The sequence below is a fragment of the Neomonachus schauinslandi genome, chromosome 14 (genome assembly GCF_002201575.2).
Source record: "Neomonachus schauinslandi chromosome 14, ASM220157v2, whole genome shotgun sequence".
Classification (NCBI taxonomy): Eukaryota; Metazoa; Chordata; class Mammalia; order Carnivora; family Phocidae; genus Neomonachus; species Neomonachus schauinslandi.
Window position 1 is genome coordinate 71,058,428 of NC_058416.1, and position 20,020 is coordinate 71,078,447.

The following is a 20,020-nucleotide window of genomic DNA, read 5'->3' on the forward strand; positions in this document are numbered from 1 at the left end:
CTCTAGAGATCATAATTAGCATCTAAATATATATCAACTTAATTTTAATTTTAATTTTTAAATGTTTTATTTATTTAAGTAATCTCTACACCCCCTGTGTGGCTCAAACTCATGACTCCAAGATTAAGAGTTGCGTGCTCTTCTGACTGAGCCAGCCAGGAACCCCTCAACTTAATAGCATAGAAAAACTTTGCTCCGGTATAGCTCCATTCCCTTATCTATTGTGCTACGAGTGTCATACAAATTACATCTTTCATCATTATAAGCCCATCAGCATAGTCTTATATTACTGCTTTATGCCACTGTCTTTTAAATCATACAAGTTCTATCAAAAAGTTCTATTTGATATTCTCTATTTGGTGAGACATTATCCTTTAATTGTTGAGGCATGATTTTCTTTACTTTGAACATGTTTATAATAGCTGATTTAAAGTCTTTGCCTAGTAAGTTCAATGTTAGGATTTCTTCAGGGACAGTGTCTATCGCCTGCTTTTTTTTGCAGTGTGTGGGCCATACTTACTGTTTCTTTCTACGTGTCATCATTTTTCATTGAATGCTGGACAGTTTAAGTAATATGATGTGGCAACTTTGAAAATCAGATTCTTCCCCTTCCATCCCTTCACTGGGTTTATTGTTGCTTTTGTTGTCGCCTTTTTTGAGTTAGTTACTTCCCTGAACTAAATTTTTAAAGTCTGTCTTCTTTGTCATGTGTAGCCACTGAAATCTGTGCTCGGATAGCTTAGTGGTCAGCTATTAATGGGACAGAGTTTCCATAAATGCCTTGAACCAATAAGTGTCCCACCCTTTGTTGAAGAGTTCCCTGTGTGTTGGGCATATCTTCAGTACTCTGGCAGTTTACAACTCTGTCTTAGCCTTTACTTCCTGCTTGTGTAGAACCTCAAGCTTAGCCAGGGTGAGAGATGAGGGCATTCCTGGGTCTTTCTGGGACAGGTGTATAGTCCTGTATATTCCTAGATTCCCAAGAATATATGGAGTTTTTCAAAGCCCTCTATGAACATCTAATTCTCCAGATTTTTTTTTTATTCTTCTGTTAATCCCCATACATTACATCATTAGTTTTAGATGAAGTGTTCCATGATTCATTGTTTGTGCATAACACCCAGTGCTCCATGCAGAATGTGCCCTCCTCAATACCCATCACCAGGCTAACCCATCCTCCCACCCCTCTCTAGAACCCTGTTTGTTTTTCAGAGTCCATCGTCTCTCATGGTTCGTCTACCCCTCCGATTTCCCCCGCTTCATTCTTCCCCTCCCGCTACCTTCTTCTTCTTCTTTTTTTTTTCTGAACATATATTGCATTATTTGTTTCAGAGGTACAGATCTGAGATTCAACAGTCTTGCACAATTCACAGCGCTTACCAGAGCACATACCCTCCCCAGTGTCTATCACCCAGTCACCCCATCCCTCCCACCCCACCCCCCACTCCAGCAACCCTCAGTTTGTTTCCTGCAATTAAGAATTCCTCATATCAGTGAGATCACATGATACATGTCTTTCTCTGTTTGACTTATTTCACTCAACATAATACCCTCCAGTTCCATCCACGTCGTTGCAAGTGGCAAGATCTCATTCCTTTTGATGGCTGCATAATATTCCATTGTATATATATACCATATCTTCTTTATCCACTCATCTGTCGATGGACATCTTGGCTCTTTCCACAGTTTGGCTATTGTGGACATTGCTGCTATAAACATTGGGGTGCACGTACCCCTTTGGATCCCTACTTTTGTATCTTTGGGGTAAATACCCAGTAGTGCAATTGCTGGATCATATGGTAGCTCTATTTTCAACTTTTTGAGGAACCTCCATACAGTTTTCCAGAGTGGCTGCACCAGCTTGCATTCCCACCAACAGTGTAGGAGGGTTCCCCTTTCTCTGCATCCCCGCCAACATCTGTCGTTTCCTGACTTGTTAACTTTAGCCATTCTGACTGGTGTGAGGTGGTATCTCATTGAGGTTTTGATTTGGATTTCCCTGATGCTGAACGATGTTGAGCACTTTTTCATGTGTCTGTTGGCCATCTGGATGTCTTCTTTGGAAAAATGTCTGTTCATGTCTTCTGCCCATTTCTTGATTGGATTCTTTGTTCTTTGGGTGTTGAGTTTGATGAATTCTTTATAGATTTTGGATACTAGCCCTTTATCTGATATGTCATTTGCAAATATCTTCTCCCATTCTGTCGGTTGTCTTTCGGTTTTGTTGACTGTTTCCTTTGCTTTGCAAAAGCTTTTTATCTTGATGAAGTCCCAATAGTTCATTTTTGCCCTTGCTTCCCTTGCCTTTGGCGATGTTTCTAGGAAGAAGTTGCTTCGGCTGAGGTCAAAGAGGTTGCTGCCTGTGTTCTCCTTTAGGATTTTGATGGACTTCTGTCTCACATTGAGGTCTTTCAACCATTTGGAGTCTATTTTTGTGTGTGGTATAAGGAAATGGTCCAGTTTCATTCTTCTGCATGTGGCTATCCAATTTTCCCAACACCATTTGTTGAAGAGACTGTCTTTGTTCCATTGGACATTCTTTCCTGCTTTGTCAAAATGAGTTGACCATAGAGTTGAGGGTCCATTTCTGGGCTCTCTATTCTGTTCCATTGATCTGTGTGTCTGTTTTTGTGCCAGTACCATGCTGTCTTGATGATGACAGCTTTGTAATAGAGCTGGAAGTCCGGAATTGTGATGCCGCCGGCTTTGCTTTTCTTTTTCAACATTCCTCTGGCTATGCGGGGTCTTTTCTGGTTCCATACAAATTTTAGGATGATTTGTTCCATTTCTTTGAAAAAAGTGGATGGTATTTTGATGGGGATTGCATTGAATGTGTAGATTGCTCTAGGTAGCATTGACATCTTCACAATATTTGTTCTTCCAATCCATGAGCATGGCACGTTTTTCCATTTCTTTGTGTCTTCCTCAATTTCTTTCGTGAGTATTTTATAGTTTTCTGAGTACAGATCCTTTGCCTCTTTGGTTAGATTGATTCCTAGGTATCTTATGGTTTTGGGTGCAATTGTAAATGGGATCGACTCCTTAATTTCTCTTTCTTCTGTCTTGTTGTTGGTGTATAGGAATGCCACTGACTTCTGTGCATTGATTTTATATCCTGCCACTTGACTGAATTCCTGTATGAGTTCTAGCATTTTTGGGGTGGAGTCTTTGGGGTTTTCCACATAAAGTATCATATCATCTGCAAAGAGTGAGAGTTTGACTTCTTCTTTGCCAATTTGGATGCCTTTTATTTCTTTTTGTTGTCTGATTGCTGTGGCTGGGACTTCCAATACTATGTTGAATAGCAGTGGTGATAGTGGACATCCCTGCCACATTCCTGACCTTAGGGGGAAAGCTCTCAGTTTTTCCCCATTGAGAATGATATTCGCTGTAGGTTTTTCATAGATGGCTTTTATGATATTGAGGTATGTACCCTCTATGCCTATACTCTGAAGAGTTTTGATCAAGAAAGGATGATGTACTTTGTCAAAAGCTTTTTCTGCATCTATTGAGAGGATCATATGATTCTTGTTCTTTCTTTTGTTAATGTATTGTATCACGTTGATTGATTTGCGGATGTTGAACCAACGTTGCAGCCCAGGGATAAATCCCACTTGGTCGTGGTGAATAATCCTTTTAATGTACTGTTGGATCCTATTTGCTAGTATTTTGGTGAGAATTTTTGCATCCATGTTCATCAGGGATACTGGTCTGTAATTCTCCTTTTTGATGGGGTCTTTGTCTGGTTTTGGGATCAAGGTAATGCTGGCCTCATAAAATGAGTTTGGGAGTTTTCCTTCCATTTCTATTTTTGGAACAGTTTCAGAAGAATAGGTATTAATTCTTCTTGAAATGTTTGGTAGAATTCCCCTGGGAAGCCATCTGGCCCTGGGCTTTTGTTTGTTGGGAGATTTTTGATGACTGCTTCAATTTCCTTAGTGGTTATAGGTCTGTTCAGGTTTTCTATTTCTTCCTGGTTCAGTTTTGGTAGTTGATACATCTCTAGGAATGCGTCCATTTCTTCCAGGTTATCTATTTTGCTGGCATAGAGTTGCTCATAATATGTTCTTATAATTGTTTGTATTTCTCTGGTGTTGGTTGTGATCCCTCCTCTTTCATTCATGATTTTGTTGATTTGGGTCATTTCTCTTCGGTTTTTGATAAGTCTGGCCAGGGGTTTATCAATCTTTTTAATTCTTTCAAAGAACCAGCTCCTAGTTTCGTTGATCTGTTCTACTGTTCTTTTAGTTTCTGTTTCATTGATTTCTGCTCTGATCTTTATTATTTCTCTTCTCCTGCTGGATTTAGGCTTTATTTGCTGTTCTTTCTCCAGCTCCTTTAGGTGTAGGGTTAGGTTGTGTACTTGAGACCTTTCTTGTTTCTTGAGAAAGGCTTGTATTGCTATATACTTTCCTCTTAGGACTGCCTTTGCTGCATCCCAAAAATTTTGAATAGTTGTGTTTTCATTTTCATTGGTTTCCATGTATTTTTTTAATTCTTCTTTAATTTCCTGGTTGACCCATTCATTCTTCAGTAGGATGCTCTTTAGCCTCCATGTATTTGAGTTCTTTCCGACTTTCCTCTTGTGATTGAGTTCTAGTTTCAAAGCATTGTGGTCTGAAAATAGGCAGGGAATGATCCCAATCTTTTGGTACCGGTTGAGACCTGATTTATGACCTAGGATGTGATCTATTCTGGAGAATGTTCCATGGGGACTAGAGAAGAATGTGTATTCCGTTGCTTTGGGGTGGAATGTTCTGAATATGTCTGTGAAGTCCATTTGGTCCAGTGTGTCATTTAAAGTCTTTATTTCCTTGTTGACCTTTTGCTTAGACGATCTGTCCATTTCAGTGAGGGGGGTGTTAAAGTCCCCCACTATTATTGTATTGTTGTCGATGTGTTTCTTTGCTTTTGTTATTAATTGGCTTATATAATTGGCTGCTCCCATGTTAGGGGCATAGATATTTACAATTGTTAGATCTTCTTGTTGGATAGATCCTTTAAGTAGGATATAATGTCCTTCCTCATCTCTTATTACAGTCTTTGGTTTAAAATCTAATTTGTCTGATATAAGGATTGCCACCCCAGCTTTCTTTTGGTGTCCATTAGCATGGTAAATGGTTTTCCACCCCCTCACTTTCAATCTAGGGGTGTCTTTGGTTCTAAAATGAGTCTCTTGCAGACAGCATATTGATGGGTCTTGTTTTTTAATCCAGTCTGATAGCCTGTGTCTTTTGATTGGGGCATTGAGCCCATTTACATTCAGGGTAACTATTGAAAGATAGGAATTTAGTGCCATTGTATTGCCTGTAAGGTGACTGTTACCGTATATTGTCTGTGTTCCTTTCTGGTCTATGTTGCTTTTAGGCTCTCTCTTTGCTTAGAGGACCCCTTTCAAGATTTCCTGTGGGGCTGGTTTTGTGTTTGCAAATTCCTTTAGTTTTTGTTTGTCCTGGAAGCTTTTTATCTTTCCTTCAATTTTCAATGACAGCCTAGCTGGATCTAGTATTCTTGGCTGCATATTTTTCTCATTTAGTGCTCTGAATATATCCTGCCAGTCCTTTCTGGCCTGCCAGGTCTCTGTGGATAGGTCTGTTGCCAATCTAATGTTTCTACCCTTGTAGGTTACATATCTCTTCTCCCAAGCTGCTTTCAGGATTTTCTCTTTGTCTATGAGACTCGTAAGTTTTACTATCAGATGTCGGGGTGTTGACCTATTTTTATTGATTTTGAGAGGGGTTCTCTGTGCTTCCTGGATTTTCATGCCTGTTTCCTTCCCCAAATTAGGGAAGTTCTCTGCTCTAATTTGCTCCATTATGCCTTCTGCCCCCCTCTCTCTTTCTTCTTCTTCTGGGATCCCAATTATTCTAATGTTGTTTCGTCTTATGGTATCGCTTATCTCTCGAATTCTGCCCTCGTGATCCAGTAGTTGTTTATCTCTCTTTTTCTCAGCTTCTTTATTTTCCATCATTTCATCTTCTATATTACTGATTCTCTCTTCTGCCTCATTTATTCTAGCAGTTAGTGCCCCCATTTTTTATTGCACCTCATTAATAGCCTTTTTGATTTCTACTTGGTTGGATTTTAGTTCTTTTACTTCTCCAGAAAGGGTTTCTCTTATAACTTCCATATTTTTTTCAAGCCCAGCTAGTATCTTTAAAGTGATGATTCTGAACTCTAGATCTGACATCGTACTAATGTCCGTATTCATTAGGTCCCTGGCAGTCGGTACTACCTCTTATTCTTTTTGTTGAGGTGATTTTTTCCGTCTTGTCATTTTGTGCAGAGGAGAATAGATCAATGAGAGAACAAAATGCTAGCAGAGTAACAACGTCCCCAGAAAATATACTCTAAACAAATCAGAAAAGACCTGAAGCAGTGGGAAAAGAAAGGGAAAGAGAGAAAAAAGAAAAAGAAAAAAAAGAAAAAGAAAAAGATAGAAACAAAAACAAACAAAACAACAACAACAACAAAAAACCAGAATGTGATCAAATATGATCAGGCTGGTATATAGATCAGTGCCACACACTAGATTTGTGGTGTATTTTGGTCTTTTAGAAGAAAGTGCCTCCCAAAATTTTAAAGAAAGAAAAACTTACATATGTACAAAAATAAGGGTTGATATGATGAAGGGATGGAATATGACTGTAAAGATGGAAATTATAAAAAATTTTATAAAAGGAATTGATAAGTTGTTTGAAAAAAGAAAGAAGAGGATTTAAAAAAAGAAAAAAGAAAAAAAAAAAGGGAGAGGATGTGATCAGGCAGGGGAATAGAAAACACCATATACTAGAGATTTAGGGTATATTTTAATCTGTTAGAAGAAACTATCTCAAAATTTTAAAGAGAGAACAACTTATATATATAAGCCAAAAATACGGGTAACTACTATGAAGGGATAGAATATGACTTTAAAAATGAAAAATAAAAATGGTTTTTTTTTTTAAAAAGGGATTGATGTTGGTTGAAAAAAGGGAAAAAGAAAAATTCAAAAAGAAAAAAAAAGAAAAAAGTTAAAAAAAATTAACTTTGAAAGACTAAAGAATCATGGTAAAAAAGCCATGAATTCTATGTGCAGTATTCCCCTATCGCTGGAGTTCTCCTGTTCTCATTGATCGGTAAACTTGGTCTTGGCTGGCTGTTCTCCCGGATCTTCTGGGGAGGGGCCTGTTGCCGTGGTTTCCAAATGTTTCTGCCGGAGACGGAATTGCCCCGCCCTTGCCCCCTCCCGGCTAAGTAATCTGTTCGGGTTTGCTTTCCGGGGCTTTTGTTCCCTGCGAGCTTTCCGTACAGCTTTGGAGGCGGAGAGTGAAAATGGCGGCCTCCCAATCTCCGCCGCGGAGGAGCCGAGAACTCGGGGCCCCGCTTCTCAGTGAGCCCCAGAGAAAAGCCGTCAGTCACTCCCGTCTCCCCGGTCTCCGGCCGCACTCCGTGCTCACCCGGCCTGTGACCGCGCGTTTCTATCTCCGGCACCCGACCCTGGGTGGAGTCTCCAAACCCAGCAGATCCCTGCGGCGCACTCCCGCGCGGCTCCTCCCGGGGAAGGAAGGTGAGTCTCCCCGGATCTGCCGCTTGTTGGGTCCCTGCTGGAGGAGCAGTGGCCCGACTGTGCCACGGATCACGGTTTATGGCAACCCCGAGCTGAGAGCCCGCGCCTGGGCTCCGCCTCTGCAGCCGGCTTCCCTGCTCCGATACCTGGGAGCTCTGCCACACTCAGGCACCCCCGGTCTTTCTGTGACCCCGAGGGTCCCGAGACCACACTGTCCCGGAGGGTTCCACCCCCCGCTTAGCCACCAGTGTGACGTCCCTCAGCGGAGCAGACTTTTAAAAGTTCCGATTTTGTGCTCCGCGGCTCTATCACTTGCCAGAAGCGGCCGACGGAGGCCCCTCCCCCGCCGCCTATCCTCCCGAATATCGCCTCGGATTCACTTCTCCGCACGTCCTACCTTCCAGAAAGTGGTCGCTTTTCTGATGAGAGAGTTGTTGCTCTTCTTTTCTTCGATCTCCTGTTGAGTTCGTAGGTGTTCAGATTGGTTTGATCCCTATCCAGCTGAATTCCTGAGAGGAGAGGAAATCCAGGTCTCCTACTCCTCCGCTATCTTGCTCCGCCCCCTAATTCTCCAGATTTTTAAAAAACATTTTTCTTTAGGGGCGCCTGGGTGGCTCAGTCGTTAAGCATCTGCCTTTGGCTCAGGTCATGATCCCAGGGATCTTGGTCAAGCCCTGCATCGGGCTCCCTGCTCAGTGGGAGGCCTGCTTCTCCCTCTCCTACTCCCCCTGCTTGTGTTCCCTCTCTCGCTGTCTTTCTCTCTGTCAAAAAATAAATAAAATCTTAAAAAAAAAAATTAAACTGAAAAACCAGAGCTATGTTCTTTCTGCCCATCTCTCTTTTAAATCCTGGTCTTAAGGTAAGATTGAGAAAATCATTCATAGTGAGCTTAACATGGACCATTCTCTAAAAATATGCATTTTAACACAGACAATAAAAAGTATTTAATCTTTAGCCAGTGTTTAAGTGAGGACATCTTTAATTAGAGTTTTTTTTTTTTTTAACCACTATAATCACTCCATCAAGAATACTATGTATGAAAATTATAGGTCTCTAATTTCTTTCTAATCACCCAACACTGCTGCTCTCTTTTGAAATATTTTATGTCACATAATTTTCTGGGGATGGGATGTTTTAGCGATCCCCAAACCATTATGATCCTTCCATTGGCTCCTGACCTTATGGTTTTTGTAGATATTGTTATCTAAGTTATATATAAAGTTATATCAAAAGTTATATCAAAGTTATGAGTCAAAAATATTAAATTCACAATAAATATTTATAATAAAGTTGACTGTCTTCCTTACATAATTCTTTTGCATAATTTTATTCTTGTTTTTAAGGAGGTGAGAATTTAGTTATTCAGAAGCTTTTTTTAGACAGTTGGAATGATAACCATGGAAGGGGATTTTTCATATTCAGGAATATTACACCTTAAATTTAAGTGAAACTCTATTATGCTTTCATAAGTAAAATCCATCTCATCCAGCTGTTACTTCTATTAATGTTATAAATGTCATTACCAAAACCAATGTTATTACCAATTTATCTTTGGGACCAAATGCTTTCTTATTATTAATAAAGGCTATTATTTTGTATGTTTTAAATATGTGATTTTATGACAGGCTTATTATTTGTATGCATTTGAAGTTATGTTTCAGGTGTTTGGGGTTAATCTGTAAATTGTACCTGTACTCACATAAAATTTTTTAATTACAAAGGTAACTCGAAATTACTTTTGCAACAATATCAAACTATAAAATTGTATTTCTTTTAACCACTGCTAACTCCATTCTCCATCTCCCATTTCAGTCCTGGAGTTGACTGTTTTTATCGAATTTGAGTATTTTTGAGACCTTTTGTAATATATCTAAAGCCATGCACACATGTACACATATTCCTACATTTTTTTTTAGTAGGCTCCATGCCCAGTTTGGAGTCCAATCCAGGGCTTGAACTCATGACCCTGAGCTGAGATCAAGACCTGAGCTGAGATCAAGACTTGGATGCTTAACCTACTGAGCCACCCAGGCGCCCCTACCTATATAGTTTTTAAATGTTAGATTTGCAGTGTGTTTATTTTTCTGTTAATTTATACACGTAATTATTTTTAACAGCTATGTAATATTCCACAGTATAAATATGCCAATGTAATATTTTTGATTTTTTTATTTAAGAAGAAGATAATTTATAAGAGGTGATGCAAAAGTGGTTTGAAAGCTTTTTTCCTTGGGTACATATGTGAAGAAGCAAAGTAGTCTCTGTTTCTTTGTTATTCAAGAAAGATTGCAAACAGACTGCAGACAAAAGTACATTTTCTGGTTGCCACTGTTTGATTGGTAGCTTTTTCTATTTGGTGTTGAAATGAATCTTTCTTTTTTTTTTTTTTTAAAGATTTTATTTATTTATTTGAGAGAGAGAGAATGAGAGACAGAGAGCACGAGAGGGAAGAGGGTCAGAGGGAGAAGCAGACCCCCCGCTGAGCAGGGAGCCCAATGTGGGACCCGATCCCGGGACTCTAGGATCACGACCTGAGCCGAAGGCAGTCGCTTAACCAACTGAGCCACCCAGGCGCCCCGAAATGAATCTTTCTTAAGCTCACGGGTCATTGTTTACTTATTTATGCATTTGGTTTTTATTTTATTATTGTTGATTGGAGATGAAAAATCAGTTTTTTACTGAGAGGAATTTTTCTCATAAATGTCAGCCTGAGGTAATGCTGAGTCCATAGTATCTCCTTGGGAACCAGGCTTTTGTGGGGTAGAACCAACTGCTTTAAGATGCGTGCTTTGTCCTTGGGAAATGATTCAGGAAGTCTGGCAAGAAGGGAAGTCTTGCTCTAAAGGAAATTTAGGAAATAGGAGCTCAATTATTTAAATTCTCAGATTTGTTTATCATAATTCATTTCAAGAATGTTCTAGTGACAAAGTTATAAACATATGATAAGTAACAAGTTTCCTTCCAGCTCCCAGATGGTACATATTTATCACTAAGGAATGTGAATGCATTGTTTTAAGTGAAGTGAAAGTTTTCTTGTCATTTATACTTGACAGTTGATTAAACTGTAGATATACGCTTTGTGGGTGCTAGTATTTAAAATGTATTAGGACACCCTGTCTTTAAATGTTTCTGTTTGTCTTGGTTTCTGTAATAAAAGTTTGGTAGCATTTTTGTGTTAATGAAGAGAGTAGACTATCCTAGGGGTTTTCATAGTCATTTCATAGAAGTGTTTTTCAGTATCTCAAAAAAAATTTCAGATTAGAAGTTATGGAAGCAATTCCAGAAACAATGGCCAAGAAATAGTTTCTCCAAAAAATATTTTAATTTTTATTTATTTATTTTTTTAAGACTTTATTTATTTATTTGCCAGAGAGAGAGTGAGAAAGAGTATAAGCGGGGGGGGGGGGGGGGGGGGGGGGGGGGGGGGGGAGCGGCAGGCAGAGGGAGAAGCAGGCTCCCTGCTGAGCAAGGAGCCTTATGCAGGGCTCGATCCCAGGACCCTGAGATCATGACCTGAGCTGAAGGCAGACGCTTAACTGCCTGAGCCACCCGGCAGTCCCCCCGAAATATTTTTAAATGATGAGATTGGTAGATGGCCAATATATGTAAATAAAATCAGTCTTTTTTTGGACATGAAGTATTACTGCTACCAAAATTAGGGCATGCTTTTTATATTTGTGTTACTATAGCAACCCTGGAAGTCATCGAATAAATCTAGTCATTGATTAAATTTAGTAATTTATTCTTACAGGAAATTGGATAATATTTCAGAAGTGTTGATTACACAGTTTCAGTTTTGAAGAGGGCTATAAAAAGCATTATTTTTACAATATATTTTAAAAGATACCTGTAGATAACTTTCTAGAATATTTACCTTGTTGCCTTCATTTGCATTCTTTGAAAGGAGTACCTTCTAACTTAAGGGAAATATTTTTTCTTACTAATTGAAGTCCAGTGAGGCTTTTAAGAACTGAAGTTATTATTGGGGTACCTGGGTGGTTAAGTTGATTAAGTGGCTGACTCTTGGTTTTGGCTCAGGTCATGGTCTCAGGGTTGTGAGATTGAGCCTCTCATCAGGCTCCGTGCTCAGTGGGGAGTCTGCTTGAGATTTTCTCTCTCTCCTTCTCCCTCTGCCCCTCCCCCTTCCCACACTCTCTAAATAAACAAATTAAAAAAAAGAACTGAAGTTATTATTGCTTCATGTGTTTACTAGTTTAGATAATTTTTGAAATGTACTATATTGTCAAAACATTTCATTTATTTTAATTTTTAACTTTTAATTTTGAAATAATATGTTTATTAGTTTAGATATTTCTTTTTTCTTTTTTTTTTTTAAGATTTATTTATTTTAGAGAGAGAGAGCACGCTTGAAACCGAGAGTCAGTTGCTTAACTGACTCCACTACCTAGGCGCCCCTAGATATTTCTTTTTAAATATGCTACACTGTATTGTCAGAGCAACTATAAATTTTATTTAAACATATGTTTTAATATTTTTAATTTTGAAATAATATGAAACATACAGAAAAGTTATGAGATTAGTTCAAAATATTCCTGTATATCCTTCATCTGTACCCCCCAATTGTTAACATTTTACCATATTTGGCTTGTAATTATCCCTTACCTATTATTATTATTGTTATTTTCTGAACCATTTGAGAGTAAGTTGTAGAAATGATGTCCCATCATCCCTAAATCCTTAGGTATATATTGAGAACACTCTAATATATAAGCATAATAAAACCATTAAAATCAAGATATTAACATTGATGCAATGCTGCTATCCAATCCATAGACGCTAATCAAATTTCAGTCATTGCCTAACAATATCCTTTATAGACACCCTTTCCTTTTTGGTCCTGGATCACATACCTGGTAAGAAATGTATTAGGAGTTTAGTTCAGATGGACTGTAGTATCAGGTCTGTACCACCTGCTCACATTATAAGTAATTTATTTGATTGGCTGGATTTTGACCACTTTTGAGTTCCTGATTGTTATTTCTTTGGTTTGTGCCCTGACCTTTGATCACTAAAATAACATATTCCTGATCCTTCACTAGGGACTGTCAGTCAGCCTTTGCCCATACTACCTAACCTGCAGCTCACTGCTTCTAGTCTGGACTTTTTGCCTGACTATCTTGATCCTAGCAGCAATTCATCTCTCTTGTTTTGTATCCTTAGCATAATGTATAGAGGATAAGTAATATTTTGTGCCTGTGAATGTCATGGCAGGCCCTCATGTTGGGTGCCTGTTCTCTGTAGGAGTTAAGCGCAATATAAAACTGTTGGCATTTAGAATAATTTCATGTGTCACAGCCAGCATTATGACTATATAAAGCTGAATAGAGCTGCATACCTAGAAATCTGTGTGTGTGTGTGTGTGTGTGTGTATTATGTTCTGCTGTGAATCTTGGGGTAGGCAGAATGTTCTTTGGAATTATTTTGGATTATGCTCCTGCCTATAGCCTCCATAATCTTAGTCTGGTCACCTAACATACAGAAACTCCTCAGGTAGTTCATTATTTCCCAGGAGAGTAAACTAATGAAATCATAGCCTACCATTTGGGATCAGTTGGCAACTCTTGGAATAGATATCATAGAATATTCACCGCTTGAGAATTAAATAGCTGATATTAGTATGATAGAGACTTGCATCAATTTCTAAAAGTCAGAGGTCTATTTCCTATAATAAGGTTATTATGGTTGTAATCATTCAATGGATAAGCTTTAATGATATTTGAAAATAGGCATTTTGAGTTGGCCAGCTTCTAAATAATAGGTTTTCCGAGGAGCATTTAGATTAAAAGGTGGCATAAACTTTTGATTAAAAGTCTTAATTTTTCTTAACGATAAAAATAGTAAATTTAGGTTAAAGTCAATGTAGATAGGGAATTTGTGTTTATCGGAGAAAGTGACTTGATTGATGTACAGTATATTGAGAAAGAAATATTTTCAGTGTAATTGACCTCTGGTGCATGCATAAGGAATCTTTTATAAATCCATATGACCATGCATTAAAAGCTGTGAATTTTTGAGTAAAATGCAAGTTGGATTTGGTTTTATGAATCTTCCAGCCTTGTGCGCCCTCTTGTGTTTAACTTACAGTTAACACTTAATTCTACATTCTGTGGCTTTCAGTAGTTTGATGGGTTGGGTTGATATACGTTCATTTTTGAAGAGATTAAAAATTTACAGGTATAATGATAAATATTCAGTGCATATTACCAAATATTGTTATTATAAGAGGAAAGAACGTTAAGTGTTTCCCTCGTTCTGTTTCCTAAATTTTCACATACTAAACATTATATTTAATTAATGCATTTATTGAAGTGTATGTCCTTGAACATAAATTATTTTGAAAAAGGCTTAGTATTATTTTTGGGGCGCCTGGGTGGCTCAGTTGGTTAAGCGTCTGCCCTTGGCTCAGGTTGTGATCTCGGAGTCCTGGGATCAAGCCCCACATCGGGCTCTCTACTCAGTGGGGGAGTCTGCTTCTCTCTCTCTCTCTTTGTCTTGCTCTCACTCTCTCTCAAATAAATAAATAAATAAAATCTTTAAAAAAATTTAATTATACTATTATTTTTACATGAAGGTTTTGTGACTGTTGTAAGCTATGTTGGGTGGTCAAGATAGTAATAGTGTTTGGCACATTGGAGACCTTCAATAAATATTTGTTGAAAGGAAGAATGGAAATCTCATTAACTGGTGACTTGTATTTTCTTATTGACTGAGAGAATTGAGTTTAGTTGGATAATCGCCAACTTGTTACATTCTGAAAGATAATTTGTTACTCTGGTTACAAAGACACCTGGAAAACAAGTGACTTTTGATCTTTGGGACCATATTTAATTGAAGTGTAGGACCTTTACACCTCATGGTACTTAATAATCATATTAAAATCTCAATCTGTAGCCTCCTTCTAATTGATACGGAACTAGGACTCCCTTTATCTTGAGTCTTTATGGACTGTATTACTTTGATTTTGTGGATCCCTCTGGAATCAGATCAACTTTGGTGCAGGTTTATGAGCCATTGTGTCAAATGATTATAGAAGTTAGCAAATAGTGTCATAAACAAAGCATCCTTTTAAATGGGGGAGGAATTAAAAAGGTGATTATAAAGAGTTTGTTACCAAAGGCTCAGAATTTGAGAATGCCTTGCCTGCCTACTAGATACTAATAAAACCCTCTTACATTTGATTTATGTAGGCAATTAGAGGCTATTTTGGTACAATTTAGAGATGGAGATAAAGTACTTTGTATGGCTTTTTTTATTATATTCTTAAATTTAATACAACATCTTAAATTTTAAAGAGTGAGATGTAGGATTCAAATCCCACATAGTTCTGTACCCATACAGTGTCACAGAGAAGTAGATTTGTTCTTGATTTTATGTTAATTTGTTATATACAGAATCTTGCCTGTGCTTGTGTCCTTGTAATTTTCATTCGACAAGGAATTCACTGATAGTTTTGCAATTTACCAAATCACTAATTAAAAAAAAGTTACTTTTGGAAAATTGACTTTATACATATAGTGTATGTTTCTAAAGATTTGCTGCTCCGTATCATAAACAACCACACCCATAATTCTGCCCCTTCTTGTTCTTGTTACATATAGTATGTAGATTGGTATTTTGATCTTTTAACTTTCATCTCACCATTAGCAGATTTAAGAGAGCTCATTTTCTATGCACCAAATAGAGGAAACTTTGCTTTCTCTTTCTATTCGGTCTACTCTATAAATTATTTGACAAATATTTAGTAAATTGTAGTTGCATACATAGCACCGTGTCAACCATTCTTTGGTTATAAGCAATACATTGTTTTGATTTATCTTTAGACAATTTATATATACGTAGAAGTGTTTACACCTTTCAGATTGCATTTACATTTATTATTTCAGCTTTTTCCTTGTTTCAACCCTAGGAGGTCAGCATGCCAGGCATTTTAATCCTGTTTTTACAGAGATTGCGACTTGACTAAATGAATTGGTGTATGTAGAAGTTCCTTTTAACATATAAAAGGCTTAAAATATAAGAGAATTTTATTATTATTAGGCTATTCTCAAATTTCAGTCTTTTTAAGTCCAATATTTATTCTCCCTATGTATCTACTATGTGTTTTCCATATCATATGGACTAGTTGCCCTACTGCTAGTAGCCAGTAATTCTGCTTCTCTAGAATAATTTTGTCAGTAATCATGGTGGATTGGAAATAGTGTAAGTATGTATTACAGTATAATTCTCAGTCACTTCTTCTGTGTTCCTTTCTACATAGTGGAGGCAATTCTTAGCCCTTCTACTATCCACAGTTTGGTTTAAGAAATAGGGATGAAATTGTGTTTAAACAAAACCAAACTAAAACACCAACTCAAAAGTTTGTACACAGGGGCAGCTGGCTGGCTCAGTTGGTAGAGTACATGACTCTTGATCTCAGGGTCATGAGTTCAAGACCCATGTTCAGGGTAGAGATTACTTAAAAATAAAATCTTAAAAAAAAAAAAAAAGCTTGTGCACATAGTTTCTTTTAGAGGGGCTTGGGTACTGTACTATTATCAGTTAAAAAACTGGGAGCAACATAGAAACACAAAATAGAATGGGGGTTGCCCGTGGCTGGAGGGAGGGGGAAACAGTTTTTCAGTGGTTATGGAATTTTAGTTTTGCAAGATGAAAAAAGTTCTGGAGATTCATTGCACAACAGTGTGAATATACTCAACACTGTTGAACTGTACACTTAAAAATAGCTAAGATGGTAGTTTTAGGTGATGTGGTTTTTTAACCACAATAAAAAAACACATTAAAAAGGGTGAAAATCATGAAGTTTAATGTCTTACATGTTCAGGAACCTACTACCTAGGATGAGATAATGATAATGTTTTCTCTGCAGTGACTATTTATGAAGTTAAATTTAATTGGATCTTGGTGTTATAGCTTGGTATTAGCCTTGAGGCTTCTGCAGCACCTCCATCATTTTAGGTGAAATATAAGCCCTTAATTTTTAAGCCTTTGCTGTATTTTGTTCAGTTAATATCTTGCTTCTAACCGTATGTTACCTTTTTCATTCTGGTTTCTCTGGTAAGAGGAAGAGATTTATTATGTTTAATGAGACTTCGTACTTTCACTCAGCAGCTTCTCTCCAGATGTCTGTCTGACACTCATCATGACTGTTTGGAGATATCTTAGGCTTTGCAAAATTCATAAGTAATTAGCATAAGATCCTAGTATAGTCATCTATAACGTACAGTAGTTGATGCAGGAGCTTTTCAATTTCTTCCAATAATGACTGTCAAAATCTCATTATTCTAGTGTCTATTAAAATATTAGTAGACACTGCTGTTTTATCCTTTAGTCTGAAGATTTAATTATAAAATAACTTTTCACTAAAAAGTAATTTATTAAAACAGAAAGGCTCCCTAACCAATAGCATAGTAATTTTCCTTTCTCAGTATTAATTTTCTTTTTAGTGGTACCTAATACTCAAGTGCAGCAATTCAAATGGGCAAGTACATGTTATGGAGCCTTAAATAACTTCTCATCTCACTTAGAGTAATATTCTTATCATGGCCAAAATAAGCCCTCATTTAGCTCCTGCCCACCTCTCTGATTTCATCTTTTATCCCTCACTCACTGGCCTACTTTAATCACCTTTTTTTTTTTTTTTTCTGTTCCTTGAATATTTGCATTTTTTGCCCTTTTTGGACCTTTTGCATTTGCCACCTGGAATTGTCTTTTCCCCATATAATTATGGCTGGTTGTTCCTTACATTCAGATATCAGCTTGAATATTACTGCCTAATCTAATGTAACTACTTATCCATCTGTAGTCATATTGCCCTCTTTAATTTTCTCTATAACTGTTCTTAGTACCTGATAGTTTTGTTTTTTGTTTTTGTTTTTGTTTTGAACATCTGTCTTTGCCTCCTAGAATATATGCTCCATGAGAGTAAGGAGCTTGGCTCTCTTTTTTATCACTGTATCCCCCATGTCCAGAATGGTATCTGACTTGTAGTTAATGCTTAATAGTTGGACAAATGGCTGCGTGATTCATTGTTGTGCCTGGCTATGTTTTAGACACTGCAAAGTCCTGTGGAGGTTCAGAATTTAGTCATAGAGACTGGCAATTCAATAACTATAATGCAAAAGTATTAAGCCTTATAATAGAGGGATCTATAAAATGCTTTGGGGCCACTGATAAAAGAGTAACTAATTTCTCCTAGAGGTAGGTCATGGGGTATTAGAGATGAGTTAATGTATTAGTGCTTCATATTTCACATTAGATTATTCTGTGGCACTTTGCTGATTACTTACTGAATAGTTCTTGAATTTCTAATACTTCACTTAACCTTGCTATTTATTTTGCTGTAAAAAGATGGTGGTGATATTGACCTCAAGAACATTGTAAAGATTAATCGTTTAATGTTGGCTAAGTGCTTTGAAAATGCAAAATGCTGTATAAGCCCTGATGTTCTCAATCATATTAACAACCACTTTCTGTAATTAACTTTTATTATGTACTTTATTCCCAATTATTCAGATAGAAATACATATACTGTGTTTTTAAAAAAGAGATTATTTAGGAAAGGCCTGCTTATTATTTGACATGGACTTTTTGCATTGTGTTTTTAGTAGAAAATAATATCTGTATTTTCTGTTTACACCAGTGGTTTCTCAGAAGAGTAGTAATGTACTGTAGCCCCCAGGAGGCAGTACTAGACTGAGAAGATTTTGTGCTTAGGCAAGCCAAAGTGCAGTGTGAGCTGTTAGTGATTAGTGACCTGATTTAACATGCAGAGGCTCCCTTTCTTATTGATCAGATAGTGAAGGTGTCAACAGATATTTTAATGTTCCTTTTCCCATAGTATTGTGTTATCTTGTGTTTAAGAGTTTTTCCTTCCTCAAAGAGAGGATCCTATCTATTTCAGTACTTGGGAGTGTAAAGATATCTAGAGATTATTATATACATGGGGTACCTCACTTTCCATCCTATGCTGTATAATTGAGCCTTGAACAATGCAGAGGTTAAGGTTCCTTACCACCATGCAGTTAAAAATTGATGTATAATTCTTGACTCCCCCAGAACTTAACTGCTAATAGCCTACTGTTGATTGGAAGCCTTCCCAATAACATAAACAGTTGATTGACACATATTTTGTATGTTATATGTATTGTATAATGTATTTTTTTTTAGAGATTTATTTATTTATCTTAGAGAGAGAGAGAGCACAAGCGGGAGGGGCAGAGGGAGAGGGAGAGAGAAACTCAGGCCGACTCTACGTTGAGTGCAGAGCCCCACATGGGGCTTGATCTCACCACCCCAAGATCACGACCTGAACTGAAACCAAGAGTCAGGTGCTCAACCGACTGTGCCACCCAGGCGCCCCTTGTATACTGTATTCTTACAATAAAGGAAGCTGGAGAAAAGAAAATGTTATTAAGAAAATCATCAGGAAGAGAAAATACATTTATTTATAGTACTGTACTTCAAAAAAATCTAGGTAGAGGTGGACCCGCACCTCTGGTTCAAAACCATCTTTTTCAAGGTTCAACTGTGTTACAGAATTTTTTCTAAAAGTTATGAATAGATTGGAATTTTAATAAATTAAATCTTACCTTAAATTTATTTTGGCACTGAGTTTCAACTTTTGTTTCTGCCTTCAAGTGCTAAGGGATAAGATGCACTTAAAACTCTTAGTTAACAGTGGCTTGCAGCTTGAGTGATTCTCAATCTAAGCACTTTTTTCCCCTAGATCTTAGAGGGCTTCATGTTTCATTATCTACTTGAAGAGCCCTACTCAGAGAGTTAGGGTTAGCCATCTTCCAAGAATTAGGGTAGCAGCCATCAAAAAGAATATTATTCTTAGGGGCACCTGGCTGTTTCAGCTGGTAGAGCATGTAACTCTTGATCTCAGGGTTGTAGGTTCAAGCCCCACAGTGGGTGTAGGACAGTTTAGTGCCTGACACATAGTAAGTGCTCAACAAATATTGTAAATGAATATTGAATTCGTTAGACTTGAGATACTTTAAATAAAGATAATTAGTGCAGAAACAGAAAGAGACCATTTACAAGGGTTTTCTGTTATAGAAGGTATTTAGGAGTTGTTTTACACAATACAGTGTATCAGTAAAATTTTAGAAAATTCTCACTGGGGATACCTGTTTCAGAGCTTCTGGAAAGTACCAAAGGACACTTAAAACTGGTTTTATTTCTCTGTGACAAAGGTATGGATGCTGACAGGTTAGGTAATATTTTTAGGAGGTGGTTTGGCACATTGTTTCATTAATTACTAATTTTTGGAAATTACATGTTGTTGATGAGAACAAGAATTTTAACTAATTTCAAAATAGGTGTTGAGGCTTGATTTTAATGATTTTGTACTAACTTTTTTTTTTTAATACTTCTGTATAAAAGGCATTATACATTCTATGGAGATAGGAAGATATTAATCCCCTCATCTTCCTTGTGTGGTACTCT

At 37.3% G+C, this 20,020-nt stretch overlaps 1 protein-coding gene across 1 annotated transcript in view; it reads left to right on the plus strand.

Moving 5' to 3' along the window:
* Positions 1-20,020, plus strand: part of TTC28 (tetratricopeptide repeat domain 28) — a 604,133-nt gene that overhangs the window by 35,165 nt on the left and 548,948 nt on the right. The window lies entirely within an intron of this gene.